Genomic DNA, 16,210 nt, shown 5'->3' on the forward strand with positions numbered 1-16,210 from the left:
AGCAGCCGGGGAGCTCGCCCCTTGTGGGGCCCAGTCCCTCGCTGCTCTGCTGGCAGGAGGTGGGTCGAGCAAATTGCTCCGGCTGGCAAAACAAATGTTTTGTGGGGAGCAGCGCGTTGTGCGGGTCTGGCTCGGTGCAAAGTGATATCGATCCTGGGTTAAGGTATTCAAGAGCGGCTGCAATGCAAAGAAATAAATGTCACACCCATAAATAAGAGTCAAAGTAATTTAAATTACCCCTGCAAGATAATTAGAAGCTATTGCAGTTCTAGACCTGTGTGATCTGTTTGCAACGTGTCACTTGGCAAGCAGAGTCCCCTTCCGCTCTATTTGTTCTCTTTGTAGCCGTTCAAGGGCCATAGCAGTCATAGTGGATAGAAATGAGAAAGATGCTTATAGCATCAATGGTACTTTCCTACAAAGCACCCTGAAAAAGCTCTTTCCTCATTCAATATCAATAATAATAAAAAAAAAAAGCGCTAAAGATAGAAGGCAGAGAAACAATGCTTGAAGCTTTTAGGAGCAATCTTTCTAAACTTGCTATCCCATACTGCTTTCTGTTAATTAAAAAATTACCTTCCAAATTATTTCTGGTTTCCATTTGAGCTTGGCTTTTGCTTGCCTTTCAGCCTGCTTGAGTGCTGGCACCCGCTTTAGGAGGGGAGAGGCGCGGAGGGGTCAGTCCATGTGCTCCTTGCTGTCAGCACGTGTCCCCCTGCTTACCTGGGGCCTTTCATCTCGCTCCCCTACTGCATGTGCTCAGCATCTGGCTGCTAACCAAACGTGCTTGACTACTGTCTACAAATAATGCCATTCCAAATATAAAATATTCTGTGACTCATGGTAATTAAAAAAAAAAAAAAGGAACCAAAAAAGTGGATTCTAATGAACTGGAAGCTTTCCTGGGAAGATGAAGAGATCTATCTGATTGCCATGAGCCAACTAAAGAAAAAATAAATCCACAGAGGGAAGAAAAAGAAATCTCAATTATAATATAAAAGGCAGTGTGCTACATATTTTAGATAATAGATTTAAAATTCTTCTGTCAGGCTCAGTGATGGCAAAACAGCTGGGGCTGAGCATCAGCCACCCTGGAGCTGTAATCAGCAGGGTTAAAAGCAGAGATGCTTTTCTGACAGCTGTGCTGAGGGGCTGTGCTGCGATGTCCCCATTATGTTTGCTGGTGCTTGCTGAGCCCCCCTGCAAGGAGCCACAGCTGACGGGAGCTGCCAATTGCATCCCCCTTGCCTTGCTCTGTGCCCTTTACCAAAGCTAAGAATAATCTCTATTTATTTGCAGGCATTTGGCAGTCCAGGGCTATAAACCTGTTTTAAATTTATTTTGTGCACCTGTGTCTCTTAAAGGTTGGGGTAACGTTAAATTATTGCAGCTGCCCTTTCTGCTGCAGCCCTGGGTTAGCAGAGGGGACGTTTCTCCAGCGCTGTGCCTTCTCCGAAGGCAGGCTCCTCGTTGGCAGTGGAGGCTCAAGCCCGTATGGAAGGGCAGCTCAGGCTTTGTCACGTGGAGAAGGTTGTGTATGATGAGATAAGAAATGTTATTTTCCAGCTTATAGTCAAGTATTGCAAATAATTACAAACTTGAGCTCTATATTTATGTAGCTTAGTGATATTTTAACTCGTATCGATCAATGCTTGCCTCCAATCTAATGCATGAAAAATTCTATCAAGGATAATGCTTATTCGGTGTGAATCTCAGTTAGAAACAGATCCTCAGGTGCTGCATCCATGATGAGCCATTTTCAAGAGGGTATTATACATCTCTCAAAGACTTTCAGGAGGGAGGAGGAAAAAGTACTTTGAGACAAGGGAAAGCTGATTCAATAGCTGCACAGCGGAGAGGCAGGCTCGTGGTGCAGCCTGTGCAGTACGAGCAGAGTGCTGCAGCGCGTTTACGCAATGCAAATGACTTAGATGCAATGGGGAGAAGAAGGAAGAGAAACAAAGGCCAGACCCAGTGAAGGGCAGTTAAAGTGAGATGGATGCAGATCTCTGCAGGAATTTGGAAGGAAATCTGCAGAGCTGCACATTGCTGCTGCTCCTTGCAGAGACGTTGGGGTCGGACTGACAGCCGGGGCAGGTAGCAGCAGTGCTGCTGTGTTCTAACAATGCGTGGTTTTGTGGCCTCTCCAGGACTGCCTAACAGACCTACCAGGCTGGGTGAGCCTCAGACATGTCTCCCCCATCAGGGACTTGCTCAGGCTTTCCCTACACACACAGGAAGCCCTCAGTTAACAAATTTTAGCCAAAAAAGCAACATCTGAAAGATGCTTTTCACCCTTCTCTAAAAAGTACAGCCGAAACGCAGCACAGCTAGAACTGATTTGCTTTAAAAGCTCATGCTGGTTTGTCTACCTGTATCACACCGCGCAAGTCTCTCTGCTTAACTAGGAGCAACTTTTGCAAGGCAAAGCAGTAGCACGTGCATCCAAATGCTAGGTGGCCCAAATGATGTGGCAGTGCCGTGCAGAGCGGGGATGCAGCTGCATACAAAACACATGCAGGCATTTAGGGGACTCAGCCCTGCTGCTGGGTTCCCACCCTCAGCCTTGCACAGCATACCCCTGGACACTGCGGACACCCCTGCAGAGCAAACCCAGTGACGAAACCTTCGAGTCTGGTTAATCATCCCTGTATGAAACCGTTTTGATTTTTCCCTGAATGCCCTTTGCTATTACAGGAGTTCATGACTAGGAGTGGGTGAGACTGAAGATAAAATTAGAGGTGCATTCATCACTCCTGCTGGTAATTGTTTTCTAAGAACCCATAAAAAGAGAAATTATTGCCTTCTGAAGTGCTCCATAGTGCTGCAGGTATGAGCTGCAAGCGCTGTGAAACGGGTGGTCCCTGTCCCCGTGATGGACCCCACCAGCCCCCTGTGTCCCTGGGGGAGGTGGGGGCAAATTGGGGCTGCAAGAGCAAGACAAACAAAAAGCCATTGGGAGAGATTTATGGGGCTGGAAGGAAAACCCCTGCAGTCACCACAGCGCTCAGCATTGCCTTCTGAACTGCTGAAGCCTGCAACGTGCAGGGTGACAAAGCAACGGAAAAGGTAGAAAAGGAAACAGAAGAGTTTATTCAAGTTTGGGATTCAGCCTCCACTCTCTCTGTGACAGCCTGCATCTAAACAAATTTATGTTAAATAACTGACTGGAAATAATGTGTTTCTTGATCTGGGGGTGGGGGGAGAGGTTTAAGAGTCTCCCTGTGAAAATGAGGCCAGTTGATCTGTGCCTTGGTTGTTTTTTCCACTAAATCAAAGTGGGTATAAAGCGCTGCTGGATCAGAATGGCACCACTGCTACCAGCTGCAGTGCCTCCCCTTGGCTCCCCGTGCTCCAACGTGCACTGATACCCCTCTCCCTGGGAAAAATGCCGGGGAGGAGCAGCCACATGGGGCGGTGAACACTTCTCAGTGATGGACTGGGACATGCAACTCATATGCTGCTTTTATAAAAGTTTATTTATACAGAGCTGAAATCAGTGCACTGGATTGTGCAGGATAGCGTGCTCCTGCTTGCTCTTCAAACATGTTACTTCTACTGAAAAATGCATGCCAGCGTTTTAGGAGCCTTTTAATGGGCTGTGCATTGCATAATGCGTATTACTGTACCCTGCAAAATAACTTTATTGTGGTATTCCAGCACGTGTCATCAGAAGGGGCTTGCTGCATCCCTGTAAATGCTGAGTTTTGCACATGGTGTATGTGCTGAATAGAAAAATCCATTCCTCCGTGAGCTTTCCTTATTAGTAAACACTAATAAGCTATTGAGCATCATTTAGTGCAACTGTCAAGAAACCTGACCATAATAACAGCGCCTTATTGAGCCCCCGGCACGCCGCTAACAGACAGCCCAGTGCTGTGCAGCAGTAGATGGTGCTCGTGCTTTGCGTTAGCTGCCTGCAGCCGCAGCATCAGCAGACGGCCGCTGTTCAGCCTGTCCCTAGCGAGACAGTCCTTCTGGATGCAACACTGGAGATGCCCAAGCTTTTTATGGGCTGTGCTGAGCCTCCCGATGGCTGCAGCACCCAAATGCCCATGTAGACGGTCCACCACCGTGTATTTCAAGAAGGTGCTGAGACTAAAGGTGCAACGTAGGCAACAAAGCAGCTTTTCCAGGGCTTCTGGCAGCCCCAGAAAGCTCCACCTCGGGGAAAGGGCCCTCTGCAAAAGAAAGCTAGAACCTCAAGAAAACGCATCACGGGTGCAGTGTCGTGCACGTGGTGTGTCCCTGCATTGCAGCCCGCTTTAATATTTTTTGGTGCCCTCTTCGTAGGAAGTGGTACATGAGTTGGCTTTGGAGCGGGGCTGGGAAGTTTGAGAGAATTTGGTAAGGCTTTAAAAAAACAAATGTGCTGTAGAAGGCTTGGGTGCCCAGCACTCCCATCAACATCTTTTCAGTTCAAAAGTACTTCTAACCCAAACGTGCTCTGTGAGTGAGTTACTGATTTATATGAACTACATGCGCACACTGTTGTCCATGGATGAGCACCACTGGTTTAAGATTATATATAATCTACAAAGAATATTTCTGCTTAAGCAAACAGTGCTCCATCATAAAAGAGAATAGCTGTGTGTGGATGTAAAGGAGAGCAGCGACGGTTATATGTGTGCAGATGTATGCATGCATATGTGCCTGCATGCATATGAGGCACAAGTGGTGTCTTTTAAATCCACCCTGTTGCCTGGACATTAAAAGGCTTAAAAAAAAGAAAGAAGAAAATGAATGCTTCTGCAGTTTCATCTGCACTAATTGAATTTCTGTCCATAGCATTTACAGACTTTAAGAGGAGCCCGCATAATTACCTTTTCTCTTGATTTTTTTTCTCCTCTCTGTTTAAAACTCATTGTATTGTGTCATTTTATAGGCGCCAGGAATAAATCTTTTGTCAGCTCTATTGCATTATTATGCAAAGTACACAAAAAGTGTAGGAATAAAACAGCCCAAGAGAAGCTGAGTGCTGCTCCTTTCAGCCCTCCATTCTGCCCCAGCAGCAAGCCTCCAAGTTTGCTAACACAACCTTTTTCTCAGAGAAACTTCCTCACCCTTGGCCATTGATTGCAAAGAGTTCACTTGACCATGCTAATGCCTGCTACGAGGAAGTGTATTTACTGCAAGAAGAAAGACTTGATGAAGGAGCCATCCATTACCTCCACAGAATTGATCCCAGGGGGGTGAAGGAGCCGCTGAAGATTTCTTGGCAGCATTAGAGGGGTCAGTCCGAGGCAGCTCCCTTCTCCCTAGGAATGCAGAAGCATCCCAAGAACTGTTTTAGGACAAAAACAACAACAAAAACAACCAAAAAAACATTGATGCTCCACAGTATTCTGAAGGACAAAGCTCAGGAGGTACATGGGAAGCTGTCAGCTCCGTCAGGTGGTCTCCATGGGCTTTGATTGATTTGAGGAGCTTGATGTAGGAAGAGGGACCTTAACCTGGGGCTGACCCTGCCCCGTTGTGCCACCGCTGGCATCTTCCAGCTGACTGCAAAGCTCCAGGGAAGAACTCATTTAAACACATTAGTGGGTGCTTTAACTTCTCTCTGAGGCTCGTTAGCATTGCTGGAACGGAGCTCTGCTCCCACAATGTATCAGCAAAATGGAATTAAGCAACTTAATTAGGCTGGGTTAAACACAAAGAGGGATGTAAGGGGGGGGGGGGGGGGGAATGTCAGGCTGGGAAAGCTCACCCACCGCGCTCGGCTGCTGGGAATTTCCTCTGCTGGAGGATGTCTGCTCATGATTTGGGTTTTGGGTTACCCTCCCATGACACTGCAGAGAGTGAGACCCATGGGGCAAGAACGTACAGGAGCTCCTGTCACCCATTTCCCTCCCCGTTCTTGCTTCACCTTGTGTAAATAACAGCCCTTTACTTTGGAGAAGAAAAGCACGGCGACTGGCTGTGCTGGTGGAACGATGAAAAAATCAAGAGAGAAGATTCAGAAGAGGGCCAATGGTAAACTTATTGTTTCTTGGGGGATGATTCTATGGTCACTTGGGAAGCTGTCTGCAGGGCATCACCCAGAATTTATCCACTCTCACCTAGCTACCATTGTCATTACTTTCTGAGTTGATAGCATGGAGATTTCAATATGGTGGGAGCAACCCATAGTCCCTGTGCCAAACTGAAAAGTCTGAATTACTCGATTCCTCATTAATTATTTACTGAAGAACAGCTTCAGACAGAAGGTTGAGCGCCCTGCACGCATCTCCCAGAGCCATCTGCTGGCACAGGCCGGCGTGGAGCACCTCTGTGGCGGACCCCAGGCACCACCATCAGATCCTGCTCAGGGCTGGGTCTGAGCAGCGGGGCTGAGGTCCTGGGAGCCTGATGGTGTGCAGCGGCCTACATCCACACTGCAGCGCCCTGGGAAAGGCAGGGGGCTGCTGAGGTAAGCGCCCGGCACGATTTCTTGGACAAATTTGGTGTTTCTGGAAGTTGAGGTGGAGACAGGCGTTGTGGGAGATGGTGGCTGGCCGGGTGGGGAGTGTGGTGCTTGCTGGAGGGTAGTCCTTGCTTGGTGTGGGCTGGGTACCACAGGGACCCCCCTGTGCTGCTTCTGCTGCCTCCCATCTGCAGAGCTGGAGAAAAAAAAAAAAAAAAGTCCTGACTTTCATAGAATTACAGAATGGCTTCGGCTGGAAGGGACCTCAAAGCCCACCCAGCTCCAACCCCCTGCCATGGGCAGGGACACCACCCACTGCACCAGGTTGGCCAAGGCCCCACCCAGCCTGGCCCTGAACACCCCCAGGGACGGGGCACCCACAGCCTCTCTGGGCAGCCTGTGCCAGGGCCTCACCGCCCTCTGAGTGAGGAATTTCCCCCTCACCTCTAACCTAAATCCCCTTTTAGTTTAAAACCGTTTCCCCTCGTCCTGTCAATATCTGACTGAGCAAAGAGATGCTCCCCGTCTTTTTTACAAGTCCCCCTACGGAAACGAACGAATTTAGCCCCGGGGCATTCCTCCAGCTCCGTGCCCTCACACACAACCCCCCCCGACCCCCCCCGCGCTGAGCCGGGCACGCTCCGGGGCAGCGCGGGGCAGCGCCGGGCCCGCCGCTATCGCGAGAGCGGCTGACGGCACGGGGACGGGGCCAGGGGCGGCGGCACCGCCCCCTGCCCGCGGCAGCCCCTGTGAGGAGCCGGGGGGGGCTCAGGGGGGAGCCCCTGCGCCATGGAGCCGGGCCGGGGGCGCTGGGCCTGGGGCAGAGAAGGCCCCGGGAGAGCTCCCAGCGCCTGCCCGGGCCTGAGGGGCTGCAGGAGAGAGGGGAGGGACCCTGCCAGGGGGTAGGGACAGGCCGGGGGGATGGCGTTACACTAGAAGAGGGCAGGCTCAGCTTAGATGTGAGGAGGAAATCCTTCCCTCTGAGGGCGGCGAGGCCCTGCCCAGGCTGCCCCAGGAGCTGGGGGTGCCCCATCCCTGGGGGTGCCCGAGGCCAGGCTGGGGGGGGCTGGGGGCAGCCTGGGCTGGGGGCAGGGGGCGGCCCTGGGTGGGCCTTAAGGGCCCTTCCTTCCCCAGCCGTTCTGTGGTCCCATATCACACAAAGTGCCGATGAAACCGGACCGATCGCCCTTTCCCGTGACGGGAACACCCCTCTCGCCGTGCCTTATCTTCTCCCTTTCTGTACAGCCGGTGGCAGCTCTTAAATCTGCTTCCAGGCTGCTGCTTGAGAACAGCGATGGGAAGGGGCTCGAGTATTGCTGCACAAACAGATTTCTGTTTGCATAGCTGTTGGGGAACGGCTGCGCCAGGATGCGCAGAAACAACTATTTATGAATTATTTACATTTCTTTAGTTGCTGCTCATCGTTTGTTATTCCTCTGTTTAAACAGTTTGTCCTCTGTTCCAGGAGCAGAAGGAAAGCCAAAATGACTTCAGTGACAGCTCAGATATCCCACAGAATGACTAGTAAGTAGTCAAAGTAAACAACTTAGGAAGAAAATGCAGCCGGAAAAATTATTCATCTCATCCGCACAGCAGATTGGTCAGAAAGAGGAATTTCTGTTCTGCAGAAAAACTTTGAGTTTAAAAAACAAAGAAGAGAAAAATTGTTTACCTTTCCGACAGAATGAAAGTGTTACAAAAAACGTTAGTGATATAATTGTGGTTCTTTCTTTCTAAAATGTGAGAACATCAGAAACACGCAGGAAATTAAGAAAAAAAAAGGATTAAGTGAGTTAAATAGGTGATGTGATGTGTTTTTTTTTTTTTTTCCTTATCAAAATGAGAGAGAAGTGCTTTATTTTGACTTTTTCCCATCAAAAATTGTGTGGAAATCAGTGGTTTGCTGTGCAACATTTGGATGAAAATGAAATACATATTTGCTAATAAAACATCACTACAGCGACAGCTCTAGTGCTTTGTTTCAAGTTACAGGTCTGATCCTGGCACTGATTTCCCCAGAAAGTCTGTCCAGTTAGGTGGAGCTTCTCTGGACATGCACAGGGCTCTACCACCTCAGAGATAACTCTGATAACAGAGGCTTCCTGTGCTGGGAAGGGTCTGTGCTCATCGCTAATTTATTCACCATGAATAATTCAACCACTTCTTGTCATTGCTTTGCCACACATGTTTCTGCCATAGCCTGCATTTGATTTTATCATGAAAACCTCAAAACTGGAGACAGAAAGAACGTAAGATGTTTTCCCACCCCCCCAGACAGAGATGCTCCTCACATTGTGCTGGTGGGATGGAGTGGAGAAGGCAAACACGGGATGTAGAGAGCTACAGCATTATTAGTTTTGAATATTTGTATTTTAGTTACAGTGTTAGGCACAAAAAATAATACCTGGTTTCTAAGCATAGGTGAGATACAGAAAAAATTGCATTTTTAAGTAAACAAAAAAAATGCAGAGGAAAAATCAGTTCTTCCTCTGTCTAGCTTAAATATGAAAACATACTGTAGGATCTATTTTCCAGGTGAATTCTTGTTGTTTTAACTATAAATAAGCCTAGCTCCATCGATCTCAATGGCGCAATGCTGATTGACACCTACTGAGGATACATGCAGAAGTATTTTTCCTAATGAGCTCCTTCTGAGCCCACGATTGCCAATTGATGTGGCAATTACATATTAATGTGTGCGGCTGTGCACAATCAAACTGGGCTAGATGCAACCTTTTGTTTCTTTAAATTAATAAAATATTTATTGCAATCAACTCATATCTCCCAATTTGTTGCCAATTAACTAAAGTGTTTGGCGTGCAGCTGATTGAGGCTGCGGCACCAGAGCTGCACTCAGGGAACAAATCGGAGGCTTCTTACGCTGAATTTCTCTCTTTTCCTTCTTTCCGGGTAGGAGCAGAACAGCAGGAGCTAGAATACAGTGAGGACTTTCCCCTCCAGGGAAAGCCATTTCCAGTCATCAAAAGGAGTTGAAGGTAGCAGACGGCCAACATGCCCACCATCAAGGCAAACTTCTCTTGGTGAAGACCAGAGATTTTGGTCTGTAAGTGCGATTTTTAAAAACTTTTTTTTTTTTCAGGAATATTGACTTAAATGGGCAGAAGGTGGAGAGGGTTGCAATGCAGAGTGAGACCAAGTTTTGAAATGCGTTTGTCATGGAAATACAAATCTTGTTTTTTAGCTGGCCTGGTTAATGGAATAAATTACTCCAATTTTATGGAACCCCAGTATTATGAGACTTCAAGTCATGGTAGCACATGCATATATTTATACAGCAGCTAAGAAAGGACAGGGAAAGTACTAGGGATGTTATCTTGGAGTGGTAAAGTACCTTCAGAGCTGCCCTAGGCTGCACCAATGTTGCTGGAAAGGTGACTTGGCTGCTTGGAAGGCAAGCAGAGGCTTTAGTGGTGATGTGGCAGCTCTGGAAGTCAGTGACAACAGGTTTGGCTTGAGTATGAGTATTTAGTGAACATCCACCCCTGTCCAGTGCTCTCTTCCTGGTCCTTTCTGAGTGTGCCTTGCCCCTGGGACTCAGCAGGAACAGCATGTCTGATGTGCAAGCCCAAAAAAACCCCAAAGCCCAAGTTCTTCCACTGCCCCAATTCTCACTTGTGTCCCATAGAAGTCTGTTATTTAAATTATGTTCGCAGCCTTAATGCTTTGATGGCTCCTTTTTGGAGCATTTTCCTCTCACTTGTTTGTTTTAATTTAAACTAATGAGATATTTCTTCCTCTGCGTCAGAGAGCCGGAGAGATTCATTAGAACTCCTGCAAATTCTGGAAATGAGTTTTTAAAATCTTTATTTGGGACATTTCAGATGTGCACATACCTGCTGGAGGAAGAGCCAGACCCCCCTTTTTTTTTTTCTTTAAACAATTTTTGTTCAGCTCGTTCAAAGTCTGTGATGAGGGACTGTCTCTTCATAAAATCTGTCTAATAGGATCTTTGATCTCTGTTAGGAACTGGAGCTAAACGAGGAGGGAATCAGCATCAGTAGCGTATTTCATCCCAATTTCACAGCTCTGATGCAGGAATGGTGATTCACCCCCCAGCCAGGCCAGTTCTTTCAGTGAGCCTGCCATTCATGTGAACTAGGTCTAGTGCACGCTACCATTGCTCACATAATTATTAATAAACTGAATGTCTGCATCTAGAATAAAAGCAAATCACGTCTTATTTTCCAAGAATGGCTAGGCAGAACAAAGCTAACTTTGTTCTAGCTAAATAACAATAATAATAAAAAATAATAGATAATAAAAGCAGCCTAGTGCCAGCAGGGTGAGTGTTCAGTGTGGACTCACACCAGCAGAGTGTGAAGAGCCGGGGGACGTGTGAGGTGTCAGCACTGCCACTGCTTCTTGGCTTGCACCCTTGATGAGCTGCCTTGAGCTGAGCTGCAGACTCGGGTCTGTGGAGCTCTTCAAGTGTTCCCTTGGAAAAAGAGCATGGGAAGAGGCATGAAGGCTAAGGGACTGGAGGAGGACAGAGATTCTTGTAAATCTCCCCTCCTTTGCTTACGGTAATTCCATTTCATCAGCCTTCTGCTTCCGATGTGATAGAGCCTTCCTCTTTTTATATGAAATTAGCACTTCGTAACCTCTGTACGGAAATGGGGCATCGTTTAAATACAGTTAGTGCAGAAGTTTTGACTGATTACTGGATCAGAGCCAAGGAAACTTAGTGATCAGATATGGATGGCTATGCAGCACTAAGTGCCAGGGAAACCATCCCTCTGGAGCTGTAAACAGGTCAAATATGATAAAAGACAGCAACCACAGAATTCCTTTTTGCCAATTTTCAAAGGCACTTTTAAAGAGTAGAAAAGTACTTGCAGTGGTCTTTATTGCTTGCGTGATACGTCTCCCAGTAAATGCACTGAGAAACGTGGTACAAGTATCTAATGTTCAGCCAGCTACCGCTAGGTGTGTGCTTTTACAGGCCGTTGTCATAGAAAGTAGAAGAAAGTTTGGTTTTGTTTCTGTTTTTGTTTTTGTTTCATCTAGGTGTAAAAAATAAGTCAATCTGGCACAAGCTGTGGTAGAAGAGAAGGAGCTGGTGGTTTCTTTAAGGATAGAAAGAAGTAGCATATAAAATAAACAGTCCCTTGCAAGCATGCTATTGCAGCAGATACTTGCTTCTTTGCTCCGTCAGGGTGCAACCCTTTGTATACTTCCCACTGCAACATTATTTCTGATGAATTATTGAGGTAGGAAAGATATTTTACCCTCCCAACCAGCTCAGGCGAATCATTAAGTGCATCAAACCCTCTACTATTATATCGAACCTGAAAACATTTTAAAAAATGAGAGAGGCATGTCTGCTTTTAACACAGATTTTATCCTTTTTACATTTTTCCCAAAAGCCCTCTCTGGACTTGGGGAATTTTCTTCATTGTTCATGGGGCTTTGGTTTTTTTTTTTTTTTTTTTTTTTTAAGACAATGTTGAATTATTGAAAAACACTAAAATATTTATTTTCTGATCAATAATACATTGGATGCTCTGCTACTTATTTTTATTATTGACAGAAGCAAGTTGGCCGCCTGAGATGAGAATACACTAAGATGAGGAAGATGCTGCTGTAATCAAGGCAACAGGGAACCAGATACGCAGTGGCCACAGGCTGGGCTACGGACGTCCTTCCCCAGTAGTGAATATTCAGTCTCTTTGGAAAGAGGTGGTTCCTCTTCTGCGGAGGAAAGTCTTACAACACAGGGTATGTATGTCCTTACATCAGGCTATACATTAGAGCTGAAACAGTCTCAGGGAGAGGCTATGATGGAGTGAAACACAAACTCCTGATGTGCATCATTCCAAGAGTGGTTTTGGGAGATGGAGATGGAGTTGGAGATGTCCCTGCCAGCACATAGCGGCCAACCTTGCAGGTGGCACAGCGCAAGGGGCATCCATTTCATTGAACAAAACAGGTTTGTGCAGGCTTTCATGGTAGAATATGACCTGTATGTTTATGCAGTACAATCAGGTTCATATTAAAGATGTTTTATACATAACTGAACAGAAAGCATTAAAAAAAAAGAGATAAGGCAAATTAATCAAATCCTCACAAAAATGTAAAACGCATAGAGACCAACTAATTGGAGAGTTATGCATCCTAGGATGATAAAGGGATTACCAGATGGAGTCACTTATTTGAGTTATTTCTGAGAAATTATATGAGGAGGAAATGTATAGGAAAGGAGGAAATGTAAATACTGTCCTACTCATCAGAAAAAGTATGACACAGTCAGCTACCATCCATCGAATTTCTAAATCTGAAATAAAAAAGGAGAAAAATATTCCTTTGACGGTGGGTTTATGCAGAAAAAAATAATAATCTTGAAGACAAATTCAATATCTTATTAAAATAGAGTTACAGTTACTAGCTGAAGGGAATGTGGTGGGCACAGTCTATTTGAATTTTAGAAAAGCATCTGATGCAATCTCTCATAAAATTTTAATCTTGAAATAAATTAAAACTGCCTTTGATATAAGCACAGCAACATGGATCCATAACTGGCTAAAGAATCATTGAAATAAGAATGAAAAGTGGCATTTACATTGCACTGCAGGAAGTAGTGGTTCTTAATGCAACCCCGATAGGAATAATTGGCCTTATTTATTATCTCCCTAGCAATAGAGAATAGGAAGTGCACCGGCATGTTGCCAGACCAAACAGGAAGGCATATAATGGACACCAACACTGGGAGGAGGTAACAGTGTTTTTCTGCCCGTGGTGGACCGTTACAGCAGGCAGACAAAGTGCTTTAAATTCATGGCTTTTCTTATGCAGAGGTAGCTTGGGCAGGCAGAGACTGGCGCTGCAGGCAGCTCTGCTGTTTTAAACCAACATGAATGCAGGAAAATGAAATACTTGTCTTTCACAAATGGTAACGTATGTGGTATTCATGATATTTATACATTTAGTGGTGTTCTCCCTTAAATTGGTATTGCCTGCAAGAAAGAACTAGCGGTGACCCATTAGGAGACCCTGGGGGTTGGGCCCCATGTGGTGGCTCAGAGCTGGGCTGGATTTTGACCATCTGCTTTTGGGGGAAAGCTAAACTCTTCTCCCCTTTTGCAGAGTTCAAACCAGATAGGACTGGGGTTGCCAGTAACTTAGCTTATGAAGATGACATTTGGACCAAAGCGCACAAAGGTATTGGTGAGGTGTTTCATAATGCAGTACAGCAGTTCTGGGATTTGGGACTTGTTTTAAAGTTCCTTGCTCTAGTTAATCCATGTGCACAACAGAGGGGATCCCTTTCTAGTTTGTCTGGAGAAAAAAAAGAAAAAAAGAAAAAAGAAAAATCAGAAATTCTGAGGAGAGCAAAAATTGAGCTGGAGAGTCCAGATGAGACAGAAGTGAGAAGCAGCTCCACACAGTGGTAATTGACTCTGAAGACACTATTCATCTGAATTACTCGGTTTGCAAGGATTGCCATCCTTTCCATCTTCGCAGAGGAATTCAATATATTCAAGAGTAAAGCTGTGCAAAGAACTGATTTTTCTCTCTGTTGCACAACCTGAATAAGGAAATGTAAAAGAAAATCATTTCACATCAACTTGAAGCAATTCATAAAATCCACTTAGTGAAATTAAAGTAAAAAATATTTCTCGTGAAATTAAAGACTTTCATTATGCAGCTTTTAATTCTTTTAAAATAAAATCAATGTCCTGCTGTTATGTAGCTTAAAAGGCTTTGTTTAAAGACATCAAGAAAAAGTACCCTAGTTTAAATATTTTTTCCTAGCGATTTCTTTTTCCAAAACAATTTCTCAAATCAAAATATATTAGGAGAATCTTATCTTTTCTTCAATTTCAGTCTTTGTCTTTCTGATGGAATATGTTCCAAGGAAAGTCTTCCCCAACTCCAGCTGATTCTGGAGGCTCCCAGATGATGCTTTCACTTTGTGCAATACAATGGCCGTGGGTAGGCACTACCTTCTCATTGCTATTTCTTAGTAAAAGCCCCAACAGCTTTAGTGTCAGAGAGGTGGCAGGGTCACTGGGGTTGATTTCTGTTACCGAAGTCAGCTTCAGATCATCTGGGATCTCCACAGACATCCTGTTTCTTCCCACCCATCCTCTTAGGCCTTCCTTGGCAAGGCTCCCATTGCAGCATGGACTAAGGCTGAGCTCGTTAGCACAAAGAGGAAGCAAGTTCATTAGTTCATGTTTAGCTTGATGGAAATCACAGCTCTGGGTCTGTGAGCCCATAGCTTGTGTGACACCACAGCCACATGCCTGTGCTCCATCTTCCTGCCCTATAAAGCACCGATTGTCACATCTGGAGCTCCCCGCTCCGGCAGCCTTTACTGCATTCTTCATTTTGATGCCCCGTTCCAGGTTTTAAATTGCTGAGTCCCCTATTGCTCATTAGCAGGCGCAGATAAATGGCTTTTATAGACCCATGTATTAAACAAATAAAGGACGTCAAGGAAACTTAAAAACAAATCCAGCTGCTCGCAAATTTACTGTGTGAACATTAAACTCTCATTAAATGTACTTTCATAAAGGGTGGCTTTATTTTTCAACTCTGAATACCTGTGACAGCAGGAAGTAGGGTTATCAAAACATGCCAGCTGAATGAAAACGTCACCCGGCCTAGGGTTTATAAGTCTCAGTGATGGTGCAAAGAAACCAGAGATTTCTGCCTCTTGTCTTCCTTACAGCCAAGGCCGATAGTGCCCCAGGAAAGGGCTGTGGAGAAGGGACGGCTGGTGCCGGCTCGGGCAGTCCTGGCAGAGCTGCGGGTGCACACACAGCACAGAGCGCGGCGCTGCCACCCGCATTTGCACTGTGCAGAGGCAGGGAGAGGAATCTGCTTGCTGTGGCATATTTACGCATCAGACGCTGTATTGATATGGACATATGTGAGCAAATAGAATTGGTTTATTCTCTATTTGAATTTTTATCTGCAAGAATAACCCATTTATTTCTGAATAATCCAGGCTATTGAATACTGAAAGCCTTCCTTTGACTGCGAAAGTCACTGCTCCACAAAATGCTGGCAGAAGATGCTCGGCGAGCCTTGGGACACATTGGGCTTGTTCCTACACGGCTCCTCTGACCCCTGACCAGTGCCAGGCAGACCTGCAGCCTGATTCGATGTGGCCTTGCTCATTTTCTGATAATATTTTTCTAATGTGACTCCTTTATTCCATTTCTGGTTGCAGAAGTAAAAAGTGATTTGATATCAGAAGAAGGGATTTATATCTTTGGGACCCAATTTTCTGAATACTGCACAAAAATGTACATACAATTCTTGGCAATGAGCTGGATTTTGTATGCAAATTGGGTTGCTGTGTGTGTAATTGCCCTTTCAATGCATAATTGCCCATGGGCAGTTTTTGCAGAAGATCCTATCAACTGCGTGTGTAGATAAGTCCTACATTTCTATTCACTTCAGGAAATGTGCCCAAGCAGGAATTTAAAACCAGACACCCAGGAGGGATGAGAACTTCTCAGCGATCTGGAAACAACGAACATGCGGGCTGTAACCAGCAGGCAGGATTTTGTGGACATGATGAGCCTGAGAAATGGAGAGAATATTTCTGCTGCAGGTTCAGGACAGCCCGTAGCAGCGGCAGGCACCTGGAGGGGACAGCAGCAGCTTCCCAGATCTCACCTTGCGATTGCAGCGCTTGGAAAGCATGGCTCAAATTAACCCTTCCCTCTTCTGCCCAAGTGCTGTGCCACAGATGAGGAAAACCCCCAAAATTATTTTTGGGTATTCATTTCTTGTGTGAATGCTGAGATAAGGAGGGGCTGAAGCCCTTTCCTT

The 16,210-nt window shown here is 45.8% G+C and overlaps 1 protein-coding gene across 5 annotated transcripts in view; it reads left to right on the forward strand.

The window, feature by feature from the left end:
* The first annotated feature begins 5,695 nt into the window (after positions 1-5,695).
* The window catches only part of PTPRT (protein tyrosine phosphatase receptor type T), a 582,374-nt gene continuing 571,859 nt past the window's right edge, over positions 5,696-16,210 (forward strand). For 2 of the 5 annotated variants that reach the window (XM_080557608.1, XM_080557609.1), the window contains exons 1-3: positions 7,317-7,927; positions 9,318-9,467; positions 11,955-12,142. The gene's annotated coding sequence lies outside the window, so the exon portion shown is untranslated. The other 3 variants (XM_080557602.1, XM_080557611.1, XM_080557610.1) reach the window with 3 other exon arrangements.

The sequence above is a fragment of the Anser brachyrhynchus genome, assembly GCF_964034855.1.
Source record: "Anser brachyrhynchus genome assembly, chromosome: 16".
NCBI classification, from domain to species: Eukaryota; Metazoa; Chordata; class Aves; order Anseriformes; family Anatidae; genus Anser; species Anser brachyrhynchus.